The 14,458-nt window shown below is 44.4% G+C and overlaps 1 long non-coding RNA gene across 1 annotated transcript in view; it reads left to right on the forward strand.

Annotated features, from left to right (window-relative positions):
* The window catches only part of LOC122463290, a 31,715-nt gene that overhangs the window by 10,702 nt on the left and 6,555 nt on the right, over positions 1-14,458 (forward strand). The window contains exons 2-3 of the long non-coding RNA XR_006286491.1: positions 6,919-7,042; positions 12,328-12,727. This is a non-coding gene — a long non-coding RNA (uncharacterized LOC122463290). The remainder of the gene's footprint in view (positions 1-6,918; positions 7,043-12,327; positions 12,728-14,458) is intronic.

The raw sequence follows: 14,458 nt of genomic DNA on the forward strand, positions 1-14,458 counted from the left end.
GCATGACCTGTTCTGTCCTTCCGATATATTTTGTACCCTGGTATTACTGTCTTCCATTGACTATCCTCATTCCATCAAGTCTCTGTGATGCCTATTATATCAATATCCTCATTTAATACTAGGCACTAGTTCACCCATCTTATTATTTAGACTTCTAACATTTGTATATAAGCATTTTAAAAACTTGTCTCCTTTTAGCTGTCTGCCATTACACGATGTAATTGAATGGGACTCTTTTTCATTTGACTGTTTCTTATCAGATCCTACCCATATTTTATCATCTTCTATCCTCTCCTCCTTACTAGGACATAGAGAATTTCCATTAATAGATCTTCCCCTAAGGGATGTCTCTGTCTGAACCACGTGCTCCTCCGCACCTGTCAGCTTTCCTCCGGCCTTTAGTTTAAAAACTGCTCTATGACCTTTTTAATGTTAAGTGCCAGCAATCTGGTTCCATTTCAGTTTAGGTGGAGCCCATCCTTCCTGTATAGGCTCCCCCTTTCTCAAAAGTTTCCCCAGTTCCTAATAAATCTAAACTCCTCCTCCCTACACCATCGTCTCATCCATGCATTGAGACCCTGCAGTTCTGCCTGTCTACCTGGTCCTGTGCGTGGAACTGGAAGTGTTTCAGAGAATGCCACCATGGAGGTCCTGGACTTCAATCTCTTACCTAGCAGCCTAAATTTGGCCCCCAGGACCTCTCTCCTATCATTCCCTATGTCATACCTACATGTACCACGACCACCACCTCCTCCCCAGCACTACACATACGTCCATCTAGATGTCTGGAGAGATCCACAACCTTCACATCAGGCAGGCAAGTCACCATGCGGTTCTCCTGGTCATCACTAATCCAGCTATTTATGTTTCTAATGATAGAATCACTCATAACTATTACCTGTCTCTTCCTAATAACTGGAGTTCCCTCCCTGGGAGAGGTATCCTCAGTGCGAGAGGATACCACGACATCATCTGGAAGGAGGGTCCCAACTATGGGATAGTTTCCCTCTGCTCCAGTTGGATGTTCTCCTTCCCTGAGACTTTCATCCTCCTCAACAGCACAGAGGCTGTCAGACTGGGGGTGGGACCATTCTACTGCATCCCGGAAATTCTCATCTATGTACTTCTCTGTCTCCCTTAGCTCCCCCAGTTCAGCCATCCTGGTCTCCAAAGCCCGTACACGGTCTTTGAGGGCCAGGAGCTCCTTGCACTGAATCCACACATACGCCACCTGCCCATAGGGTGGTCAGCACCTCTCTCAGGAATAGGCCCTATCATTATTATTTGCATGTAGTAGCAACTAGAGGTACCAGCTGAGATCAGGGACTCCGTTGTGCTAGCCACTGGTTAAAGACAGTGAGAGACAGTCCCTGCAGGCCTTGAACATTTTACAATCTAAATAGACAAGACAGGAAAATGGTGGGAGAGGAAACAGAGGCAAAGAGAGGTGACATGATTTATCCAAGGCTACATAGTGGCTTGCCATTCTGCTAAATCCAGGCCTCCTCCAACCCCAGCAGCCTGATCCTAAGGCTCCATGGATCCTGCCTTCACCTGCCCCTCCGATGCAAAGCAGGAGACACTAAGGAGCAAAAAATGAGGAAAGAAACTGATGGGCATGTGGGAAGAGGGACAAGAATATGCATGCTACAGAACATGGCCATGGTGACTTCATGAGTGACTCAGACTCTGCAGTAGCAATATGGTTATTTCACTAAGACAGATAGGTTGCTTCTCTGTTCTTTACAGGACAATTTAACAGGCAAGGTGTGCTTCAGTGGGGAAAGAAAGGGCATATTAGTCACAAAGCCAATTGCTCCTTGCCTTATAAGGAATACAGTCAGACTGTCTCAGAAATTCCTGTGGCAATCACATCATCACATTAAAGAAATACTTGGCTCCTTTAACCGACTATTACGATTGATAATTCAGAAAGAATGAATTACATCATCAATAGTTTATTTCACAGTTGTTTGTTGCGTTGGTAACTAGCTCCAGGAGGATGTAGTGTGGGGAGTATGCAGGTACAACTAGTTTGTGTGTTCCTACAGTTTCCTTTTTGCCCACATGTGATATTTCGCCTACCAAATATATGAATTTTTTAGAGGGTTTCCCCCTTATATTTTCCACTGATTAAATACAAATTGTGTCTAGGTGTGAAACTTACACAGGTAAAGTAATTGTGTTAAAAAATGTCAGCTTCTTACTTAATAGACACCTTCCTCGTGTGTGTTCAGTGCCTGATCTGCTCAGGTTTCTGGGAGAAAAGTTGTTTTGTGAAGTATTTGGTTTTCGTGCACGTTAGCACTGCAGAACCAAACACAGCTATGGACGCACATGAGCAGGATTCTATTCTGGCTGATGCAGTCTCAGGACTCAACTTATTAGTTAAATTGGAAAAGATGGGGATCAATATGAAAATTGAAAGGTGGATAAGGAATTGGTTAAAGGGGAGACTACAACGGGTCCTACTGAAAGGTGAACTGTCAGGCTGGAGGGAGGTTACCAGTGGAGTTCCTCAAGGGTCAGTTTTGGGACCAATCTTATTTAATCTTTTTATTACTGACCTCAGCACAAAAAGTGGGAGTGTGCTAATAAAGTTTGCGGATGATACAAAGCTGGGAGGTATTGCCAATTTAGAGAAGGACAGGGATATCATACAGGAGGATCTAGATGACCTTGTAAACTGGAGTAATAGTAATAGGATGGGTTTCAGAGTAACAGCCGTGTTAGTCTGTATTCGCAAAAAGAAAAGGAGTACTTGTGGCACCTTAGAGACTAACCAATTTATTTGAGCATAAGCTTTCGTGAGCTACAGCTCACTTCATCGGATGCATACTGTGGAAACTGCAGAAGACATTATATACACAGAGACCATGAAACAATATCTCCTCCCACCCCACTCTCCTGCTGGTAATAGCTTATCTAAAGTGATCACTCTCCTTACAATGTGTATGATAATCAAGTTGGACCATTTCCAGCACAAATCCAGGTTTTCTCACCCTCCGCCCCCCCCCCCCCCCCCACAAACTCACTCTCCTGCTGGTAATAGCCCATCCAAAGTGACCACTCTCTTTACAATGTGTATGATAATCAAGTTGGGCCATTTCCAGCACAAATCCAGGTTTTCTCACCCCCCCCCCCTTTTTTTTTTTTTCAAAAAACCACACACACAAACTCACTCTCCTGCTGGTAATAGCTTATCCAAAGTGACCACTCTCCTTACAATGTGTATGAAAATCAAGGTGGGCCATTTCCAGCACAAATCCAGGTTTTCTCACCTCCCCCCCAAAACACACACACACAAACTCACTCTCCTGCTGGTAATAGCTTCTCCAAAGTGACCACTCTCCCTACAATGTGCATGACAATCAAGGTGGGCCATTTCCAGCACAAATCCAGGTTTTCTCACCCCCCTCCCCCACACACACAAACTCACTCTCCTGCTGGCAATAGCTCATCCAAACTGACCACTCTCCTTACAATGTGTATGATAATCAAGGTGGGCCATTTCCAGCATAAATCCAAGTTTAACCAGAACGTCTGAGGGGGGGGGGGGGTAGGAAAAAACAAGGGGAAATAGGCTACCTTGCATAATGACTTAGCCACTCCCAGTCTCTATTTAAGCCTAAATTAATAGTATCCAATTTGCAAATGAATTCCAATTCAGCAGTTTCTCGCTGGAGTCTGGATTTGAAGTTTTTTTGTTGTAAGATAGCGACCTTCATGTCTGTAATTGCGTGACCAGAGAGATTGAAGTGTTCTCCTACTGGTTTATGAATGTTATAATTCTTGACATCTGATTTGTGTCCATTTATTCTTTTACGTAGAGACTGTCCAGTTTGACCAATGTACATGGCAGAGGGGCATTGCTGGCACATGATGGCATATATCACATTGGTGGATGTGCAGGTGAACGAGCCTCTGATAGTGTGGCTGATGTTATTAGGCCCTGTGATGGTGTCCCCTGAATAAATATGTGGGCACAGTTGGCAACAGGCTTTGTTGCAAGGATAGGTTCCTGGGTTAGTGGTTCTGTTGTGTGGTATGTGGTTGTTGGTGAGTATTCACTTCAGGTTGGGGGGCTGTCTGTAGGCAAGGACTGGCCTGTCTCCCAAGATTGTGAGAGTGTTGGGTCATCCTTCAGGATAGGTTGTAGATCCTTAATAATGCGTTGGAGGGGTTTTAGTTGGGGGCTGAAGGTGACAGCTAGTGGCGTTCTGTTATTTTCTTTGTTAGGCCTGTCCTGTAGTAGGTGACTTCTGGGAACTCTTCTGGCTCTATCAATCTGTTTCTTCACTTCCGCAGGTGGGTATTGTAGTTGTAAGAACGCTTGATAGAGATCTTGTAGGTGTTTGTCTCTATCTGAGGGTTGGAGCAAATGCGGTTGTATCGCAGAGCTTGGCTGTAGACGATGGATCGTGTGGTGTGGTCAGGGTGAAAGCTGGAGGCATGTAGGTAGGAATAGCGGTCAGTAGGTTTCCGGTATAGGGTGGTGTTTATGTGACCATTGTTTATTAGCACTGTAGTGTCCAGGAAGTGGATCTCTTGTGTGGACTGGACCAGGCTGAGGTTGATGGTGGGATGGAAATTGTTGAAATCATGGTGGAATTCCTCAAGGGCTTCTTTTCCATGGGTCCAGATGATGAAGATGTCATCAATATAGCGCAAGTAGAGTAGGGGCGTTAGGGGACGAGAGCTGAGGAAGCGTTGTTCTAAATCAGCCATAAAAATGTTGGCATACTGTGGGGCCATGCGGGTACCCATAGCAGTGCCGCTGATCTGAAGGTATACATTGTCCCCAAATGTAAAATAGTTATGGGTAAGGACAAAGTCACAAAGTTCAGCCACCAGGTTAGCCGTGACATTATCGGGGATAGTGTTCTTGACGGCTTGTAGTCCATCTTTGTGTGGAATGTTGGTGTAGAGGGCTTTTAATAGTGAGAAGTGTAAGGTCATGCATTTAGGGATTAATAACAAGAATTTTAGTTATAAGCTGGGGACTCATCAATTAGAAGTAACGGAGGAGGAGAAGGACCTTGGAGTACTGGTTGATCATAGGATGACTATGAGCTGCCAATGTGATATGGCTGTGAGAAAAGCTAAGGCGGTCTTGGGATGCATCAGGAGAGGTATTTCCAGTAGGGATAAGGAGGTTTTAGTACCGTTATACAAGGCACTGGTGAGACCTCACCTGGAATACTGTGTGCAGTTCTGGTCTCCCATGTTTAAGAAGGATGAATTCAAACTGGAACAGGTACAGAGAAGGGCTACTAGGATGATCCGAGGAATGGAAAACTTGTCTTATGAAAGGAGACTCAAAGAGCTTGCCTTCTTTAGCTGAACTAAAAGAAGGTTGAGGGGAGATATGATTGCTCTCTATAAATATATCAGAGGGATAAATACCGGAGAGGGAGAGGAATTATTTAAGCTCAGTACCAATGTGGACACAAGAACAAATGGATATAAACTGGACACCAGGAAGTTTAGACTTGAAATTAGATGAAGGTTTCTAACCATCAGAGGAGTGAAGTTCTGGAATAGCCTTCCAAGGGAAGCAGTGGGGGCAAAAGATCTACCTGGCTTTAAGATTAAACTTGATAAGTTTATGGAGGAGATGGTATGATGGGATAACCTGGTTTTGGTAATTAAATATTCATGGTAAATAGGCCCAATGGCCTGTGATGGGATGTTAGATGGGGTGGGATCTGAGTTACCCAGGAAAGAATTTTCTGTAGTATCTGGCTGGTGAATCTTGCCCATATGCTCAGGGTTTAGCTGATCGCCATATTTGGGGTCGGGAAGGAATTTTCCTCCAGGCAGATTGGAAGAGGTCCTGGAGGTTTTTCGCCTTCCTCTGTAGCATGGGGCACGGGTCACTTGCTGGAGGATTCTCTGCTCCTTGAAGTCTTTAAACCACGATTTGAGGACTTCAATAGCTCAGACATAGGTGAGAGGTTTCTCACAGGAGTGGGTGGGTGAAGTTCTGTGGCCTGCGTTGTGCAGGAGGTCAGACTAGATGATCATGGTGGTCCCTTCTGACCTTTGAATCTATGAATCTATGAACTTTGTGCTCAGAATTCTGCCCTCAGTTACACCTACACCTCCTTAGTGATGATGAAGGGCTTATACTGATGTGAAGGACAGATCGCACCCCATTGAATTAAACAAGAGTCGCTCCACTGAATGTAATGGGAGTTGTATTGGGCCCTAAGGAGTGCAGAGTTTGATGTGCAGAATCTCTATTACTGGTGGTAATACACAAGCCAGACAGAACCAGGGGCGCTTGTACAGTGGGGGTGCTGAGAGCCATTGAACCAAACTGTAAACCCTGTATATAATAGAAACCACTTCAAGCCAGGGGGTACTGCAGCACCCCCCCCCAGCCCCGCACCCCTAGTTCTAGCACCTATGGACAGAACACAGCTTGGCCTTCAAAACCCGGGTTGTATTTGAACTTGAACAATGTTCTAGAATTAATTTCGTCATGACTCGATCATAGATTTGGCTGGTACTATAACAAAAGTGAGTCACCTAGCAAGAGGTAGTGCTTCTTTAGAGGGGTCCAACATGATTTCTTCCTCCTTGAATTCCTTTTTGAATACCTGATCCTAAGAAGTGCTGAGCACCTATTAACTCTGGTTTCCTCTTGGGAAATACGGACCACAGATAGGGGTACAGGGAATATACACTACTGTCCTGTGGATGAAATGCAGACCTCAGCTCACAATTCTTCAAATCCTTGTGCACTTATCTTGGGTGTATACTAGAGAAGGTACCACAGATTTAAAGTGAAGTTGACTATGTCCAGCAAAAGAATGTTGCCATACATCAGTGACTATTCAACTGTTAAAGCGTTCTGTATTCCTAAGAGCATCAATCTCAGACTGGGTCAGTCTTATTCCTGGTGCCCTTTAGATTGCAGTGGTATGTCTATACCCTTGGAGATGTGTGAAGTGATGATAAACATTCTGGAAACAGAAGCACCTGGAACAGACCCAAGCAGATGATTGGGTGAGTTCAGCAGGAAAGGATTCAGCAGGTAAGATAGATGGGGTTATTGACTATGCGACAAGCACTAATTACAATGGGTGAGACACATTTCTGTGCAACACTATTCCCTTAGAGCCTTCCTTCATATTATTTGTTTCTTTGGTAACCAATTATTTATGTTTATAGAGAGTGAATACAGGCGAATACCCCAGCAATATTTAGTTACAATGAGGTTATATAGGTCACTGCACAGGTATGGGTTTGAGACACAGCCAATTACTTCAGGTTTCAGAGTAACAGCCGTGTTAGTCTGTATTCGCAAAAAGAAAAGGAGGACTTGTGGCGCCTTAGAGACTAAGCAATTTATTTGAGCTTCAGCAATTTCTCATTTATAATGGTGGGAAGTTAGATCACTAATTCAGCACACGTCTCTATCATTTGAGTCTCATCACTGTTAAGTTTTTCTCTTATCCTAAATAAAGTAGAATATGGATCTGATTAATTTAAGTGCTGAGCAAGTAACCACTGGATAATTAATGTCATGGGGTTGATCCAATTTGAACAGATTTCTTCCTTGTCTTTCCTACAATTTTTTTAACTGAAGTTGAGTGAAAGATGCATTCAGCTGCAGTTGAAACCCAGACCTATGGTGATCCCTGAGCTCAGTGGGCTGATCAGATGTATTTTTAGCTCCCTTTTAAGTTCCTATTTCAGCAATAGTTAGCTGGGCATTTTGATTTTTATGTTTTTGGGTAATTTTGCAGATTTTTCAGCTGATTTGAAGTTGGATTTGATTTCAAGGAGCCAAATCCTGAGCTTCTCACTTGGCTTTTACTCTGACAAAACTCCAGGGCCCATGATGAATGAGACTCATCCTGGTGAGAGGAAAACATATCCAGTTGCTTGGGCATTAGCCCGGGACATAGGAGACCCAAATTCAAATGCCTGTTCTGACACAGACTTCCTGTGTGACCTTGGGCAAGTCACTCTCTTGGCAAGTCTGCGTCAACGTAAGGCCACCATAGGAATTAAATCACTTTTGCATGTCCACACTATGCTCCTTGTGTCGGTGGTGCATGTCCTCAGCAGGAGCACTTGCACCGATTCAACTGTCAGCGTGGGGCACTGTGGGACAGCTGCTGAATGGCAGAAAAACTTCAAAACCAGACTCCAGCGAGAGACTGTTGAATTGGAATTCATTTGCAAATTGGATACAATTAACTTAGGCTTGAATAGAGACTGGGAGTGGCTAAGTCATTATGCAAGGTAACCTATTTCCCCTTGTTTTTTCCTACCCCTGCCCTTCCTCAGACGTTCTTGTTAAACCCTGGATTTGTGCTGGAAATGGCCCACCTTGATTATCATACACATTGTAAGGAGAGTGATCACTTTAGATAAGCTATTACCAACAGGAGAGTGGGTTTTTGTGGGGGGGAGGGTGGGGGGAGAAAACCTGGATTTATGCTGGAAATGGCCCAACTTGATTATCATAAACATTGTAAGGAGCGTGATCACTTTAGATAAGCTACTACCAGCAGGAGAGTGGGGTGGGGAGAGAGAAAACCTTTTGTAGTGGTAAACACCCATTTTTTCATGGTTTGTATGTATAAGAACATCTTCTGTATTTTCCACAGTATGCATCCGATGAAGTGAGCTGTAGCTCATGAAAGCTTATGCTCTGATAAATTGGTTAGTCTCTAAGGTGCCACAAGTACTCCTTTTCTTTTTGCGAATACAGACTAACACGGCTGTTACTCTGAATACTGTAGCCGTTCATTGCTCTCTAGTTCTACTTTTCTAGACTAGATACGTGATATCCTCAGATTGTTTGGTTCTTCCCATTGCAGCAGATCCATATGAAACCAAGTATCCCTCACCCTTTCATTCTAGGGACCTGCATGCCCCCACTTTGTGAATCCTTAATTAATCAGTTCCTTCCTCCTCCAGCTGGCAGGAGGCACTTGTACAAAGTACTGTCATAACAGCCTTCTCACCCCTGGAGAGCATGTCTTGTTTCTGTGATGTGCTTTGTGAACCCACTTAAAGTCACTCGCAGGTCCCTATCTACTGCACCACAAAGCAGTGACTGCACCAAATGGGACTGCCTGGGCTTGACATCAAAAGCAGCGAACTTGTTAACTAACAGAAGCTTGTTCATGGGATTTATACCATTTTAGGCTAAATTGGCTGCTCAGAATGCATAAAACAGAAAAGCCAAATTGAAATGTTGTGTCAGCAAACTCAGTCCATTAGCTGCAGCTGTTGGTGTGGCTCTGCTTTGGTATGTTCTAATACCTTGGTATGTTTCTTAGCAGGGAGAGGACTTTGGGTGGAGTGCTATGAAAGATACACACCCAGTTTTCAATTATTCTAAACCCGCACTACAGGTGATGGCCCACAGCAGGTAGAGTCTTCTATTGTGCCAACCCACATGCTGCACTGTGTCAATGAGCTCATAATATCAGCGCTGCTTACAACATACAAAACATCAACAGGCTGAACCAAGGGAGGAACAAAGTACGCGTCAGGGAAATCTCGAGAAATAGATCTGAAGGTGATCTGAATGGTTTAGAATGTTGTTTTTGTCAGCAAATGTGGGAAAGTATTATGGAGTTGGATTGGGTTGAATTTAATCATATTTGATCGTTTAAAATTAAATGATTAAGCATGGATTGTTATGAATTACTTCTCATAAGAGATTAAATATGTGAAACGCTGCTCTAGAGTTTCTTGAGACATTCAGATATTTATGTTCTTTCTAGACCAAAGTGTTAGGTGTCTTAGTAATATCTAAGACGATAGATAATAAAATCTCTCGCTTAAGGTCTGAAAGCTAGATTCTGTCACACTTACACAGGTTGTATAGTATCAGACTCCACAAGAAGTCCCACTAGTTAGGTTCAGTAATATCTTACTCCATGAGCAGACCCACTGAAACCTTCAAGATTACTTGTCCAATAGGGTAATACTCACACTGAGAAAGGATAGCATAATCTGGTCCTGAATTTGCAGGAATCCTGAATGCACATAAACAATCAAATCTGAAGGCAGTAATAAGTTAGATCATTAGACCCATATTGCCAAATACTTTCTGGGAATACTAAGGAAGGGAAAATATGTTCACAAATCAATCTTTCACCCCGGGAGTAAGCTTTCGATAGTGAGATCGCGTCTATCTTTTATTGGGTGCTTAGTGCTAACAAGTAAACCATCAAGATATAACCAATCCCCTTCTAACAACAAAAATTATTACACGAACCCAGGACAGGGGACCGAAGCCTGAGCCTGCCGGAGCCCCGCCAAAGTCAGAGCCCCCACCACCTCAGGCGGAGGGGGGTGGGGGGAACACCAAAGCCAAAGCCCAAGGGCTTTGCCCCAGGCAGGGGGCCTGTAACCTGTGCCCCACTATCCAGGGCTGAAGCCCTTGGGCTTTGGCTTTGGCCCTGGGTGGTGGGACTCAGGCTTCAGCTTCCACCCCAGCAAGTCTAATGCCACCCCGGCAACCCCATTAAAATGGGGTCACAACCCACTTTGGGGTCCTGACCCACAGTTTGAGAACCGCTGGCCTAGAGACTTGATGGCTGACCCAGTGGTTGTGAAGCCATCAGTGACAAACCAGAAGAGAAAACATGTAATTAAAATTAAGCATAAAAGCAGTGAAAGAATAATAGGCTGAATATAGGCCTGGGAACTATGAGCTCCTGAGTTCTAGTCCTGACTCTAGCTTTCGTTTGCTCCATGGCCTTGGGCAAGTCACTTAGAGATTTCAAACCTCTGAGGAATTGAGCCCCGGCACTAGGACCTTAATCTTCCCATTTCCCAATCTGCTAAGTAGGGATAATATTTACCTCAGAGGGATGTTGCAAGGGTTATTTTGTTAATGTACACGGCACTGTGAAAATGACAGCGCTAAGAATTATTATTAATTACCGTAAAAAAGATTTCAACAGCTAAATGCTTCAAGCTCAACATATACAACAATAAACTGCTTCCCAGTCTCCCATCGCATCCCACTTCAGTCCGTCTAAAATGTTGCCTGGCTTCCCACTTCAAATCGCTCTACAATCTCCCACCTTCCTTATAGTCAAGCTCTTTGCACCCTGCCTTTATGTCATCTCTCACCCCTTATTACTCTCACCATTTTCCCTTTGCTTAACCCAGTCCACACAGCTAAACCACTCCCGTGTACTAGTGCTGACCCAAGTCTGGCCAGCCGATGTGATCTGTTGTATATGGAGAGGGGCGTGTGGGGAGCTGAGGGAGGGGTGGGGTTAAGGGAAAAGGAGGAGTCATTTGGGGCAGGGAGTGGGGTGTGCGGGGGGCTGAGGGGGGGTGATTAAGGGAAATGGAGAAGTCATTTGGGGCAGGGAGTGGGGCATGTGGGGAGCTGAGGGAGGGGTGGGGTTAAGGGAAAGGAGGAGTCATTTGGGGCAGAGAGTGGGGTGTGGTGGGGGGTGGGATTAAGGGAAATGGAGGAGTCATTTGGGGCAGGGAGTGGGGCATGTGGGGAGCTGAGGGAGGGGTGGGGTTAAGGGAAATGAACGAGTCATTTGGGGCAGGGAGTGGGGTGTGTGGGGGCTGAGGGAGGGGTGAGGTTAAGGGAAATGAAGGAGTCATTTGGGGCAGGGAGTGAGGGTGTGCGGGGGGCTGAGGGAGGGGTGGGGTTAAGGGAAATGAAGGAGTCATTTGGGGCAGGGAGTGGGCTGGGAAGGGATGTGAGAAGAGTGAAGGGAAGTTTGGGGGTGGGGGTTGGGAAGGGTTTTCAGTGGGAAGTGTTTGGGTGGGAAGGAAAAATGGAGTGAGCTTGCTCGGAAAAGGGAGAGAAACTGGAAATTTGGAAGGAGAGGTGAGATAGGGAATGTTTGGGGAGGAGGGAGATGGTTGGAGCCTTGTTTTTGGGGGGCAGTGTAGGAGCTAAACATTGTTATAATTTGTACGGGGGGCCTCTGGGCTCATGGCCCTATGGGGGGGGGGTCTCTGTCCTCCCCTCAACTTCACTGGCAGAATCATTCCACTGTGTTTATGTTAAATAACTCTCCCTTTCATTCGAAAAAGTTAGTGATGGAAAAACTCGCTGATCAAAGCAATTTGGATGAATGTTTGGAATTTTAGCAACCTTGTGTTGAATTAATAAAGAAAAATAACTCCAGCAGTGAAGCTGCTTACACTCCTCTCTTGTTTGCTAGTCAGCAACAAATAGATATAGGGCTGGGGCTTGTTTAGTGAATTGCCTTTTAGCGTGTGTTGTAACCTCTAATTTTGATTTGCCTTGATATGAAGAACTTAATGCAATTTATATTTTAAAAAATATTCTTCCTTCCCCACAATCAAAAGGATCCTTTGAAATGGGCCAGTTCCTTTCGCTAGACCCATCTGCAAATTAGGAAGAAAAAGAAAAGCTGACACATATATATATTGAGAGACAAGGGGACAGTGCAACTCTTCTTTGGGAAACACCATGCCGACTGTGCATTAAGATCTGAAGCTACCCTGTGAGTGAGGTAATGTGCAAACATGCTAATGAAGACTTCTGAAACCTGAACACAAGGCCGCAGAGAGAGTGTGACCAGTGGCTAGAGTTCCAGAGGAGAAGCGGCCACAGGCCAGGGAATAACATACACTGATCCTGGATGCTGCTGAATTTGCCGGGCCTCTGCTAAGAAAATGTGTGCTAATTCTCCACAGTTACGAACAATGTTGGGAGCCCTAAATATAGACAGCCCACTGATTTCAGGTACCATTTTAGTCACTATATCTATTTGGCCTTCCTCCTGCAGGGTCCCTCCTGTGCCTGGAACACCATGCTCGCACCCTCTCCTGCAAATCCCTCCTGGAAACAACTTCCTCTGTCAGCCTGTGAGCCCTAGCAAACCCTACACCAGCCCTCAGCACCACCCTGTGTTCTTCTCACCAATTGATTTCCTGGTGCATTATCTGGGTGTAGCATTACTAATGTTGTAGTTTCATTTTTGTACATAAACAGTATGTAGGGAGGGCCCATGTCTCTTCTTTGTTCTATATAGTACTGAGCTCCTAGTCAGTTCTCAATAAAGAAGCATTTTACTCTCTTTGCCACTTGCCATAGGAAAAAGGAACCGCAATATCTTCTAAAGGAAATCAGATTGCTTCCAATCTAAGATTTTGCCCTCATTGTTCCTTTTGTATGTTCTTACATCTCCAAAAAATAAACAAAGGTCACCATTGAAAGTCCATATGGAAACTGCTTGCAGCTATCATTAAGTTCTCTCACTGCTTTCTTTGTTGCAACAAAAGCCATAGTCTTTTTTGTGGAGGAGTTATGCCAAGCGAGGTAAAGCTCTTGTGTCATGAATATCAGAGTCTCTCGAATAATTAGTCCACTTTATAACCTTGGAGAGTCTAAGAACTCTCCAATTTTTTTATGTGAACTTTATCTTTCATGCCATCTGTTTACTTTATTTTTTTAATTGAGTCAACTAGTCCAGGCAGGATATGAGAGCTCCCTCAAACTGCAACCACTCAGAATTCTCTTCTACAAGGTTAAAGTCAATGGGATCAAGTTCTGCTCTCACTTATTCTGATGTAAATCTATAGTTACTCCTCAACAAAGTTAATCTGAATTCACACCGGTGTCCATGAGAGCAGAACTTGGCTCAATAATTCTAAATTGGCTCTGACGTCTAGTTGCTCGCAGTTGGGATGTTTTTCCAACATCAGCAGTGAATTCAGAAGCATTAGGTGTCCAGGCTTTCTGTGTGAGCAGATTGCGAATTTAGGATCTGTGAGGTGAGGTAGAGCCTGCTGTGTGGGACAGTTGGTTTTGGCTATAAGTTGCTGCACAAAAGGGACTGAATGAAAACTCAATAATACTTTTGATTTAGGAATTCAAATTACTTTTAGTTTTATTAGGGAAGGAAATACATGTGATCCCATAAATGGGTTTTAAGGTGGTGGTGTGTTCCCAAAAGGAAGATCTGCTTTCTTGCAGTGTGGAAACCTCCTTAAATTCCTTAATGCTCAGAGGGAGATGGGGAAGAGGCTTAGGAGCATGCTTATATAAGTATTCTGTATCATCTCCCCCACCCAACGTAAGTGGAAAGTTAGGAAACAAGGAACATTTCTGATTGATAACTCACTTCTCCTCCCTCCAGCCCCAGGGCTCACTAGGAAAAAAGAAATGGAAGAACATCTGCTTTTACCAGACAGGAGATTTTGTGCTTCGGGTTATTGTGTGTTTTTGTAGACGATGCTTATTTAATGTGCTAACATCACCCTGGCGTCTCTTGAAGTTCTCAGACCCACATCAAGGGCAGGGAGGAGAGGGTGGCGTATGTGTTGGGAAAAACGTGATGGAATCGGGGGGGGGGCGGGGGGTTATAATTCCCTGTTTGGCTTTGGGACCTGTAGAAACAGTGGCTGCATGTGCATAAAACTGCTGAACAGCATATTATCCTCGCTAGTAAAATGTTAATAAGACATGAGGAGA

This window comes from Chelonia mydas, chromosome 18 (genome assembly GCF_015237465.2).
Source record: "Chelonia mydas isolate rCheMyd1 chromosome 18, rCheMyd1.pri.v2, whole genome shotgun sequence".
NCBI lineage: Eukaryota > Metazoa > Chordata > Testudines > Cheloniidae > Chelonia > Chelonia mydas.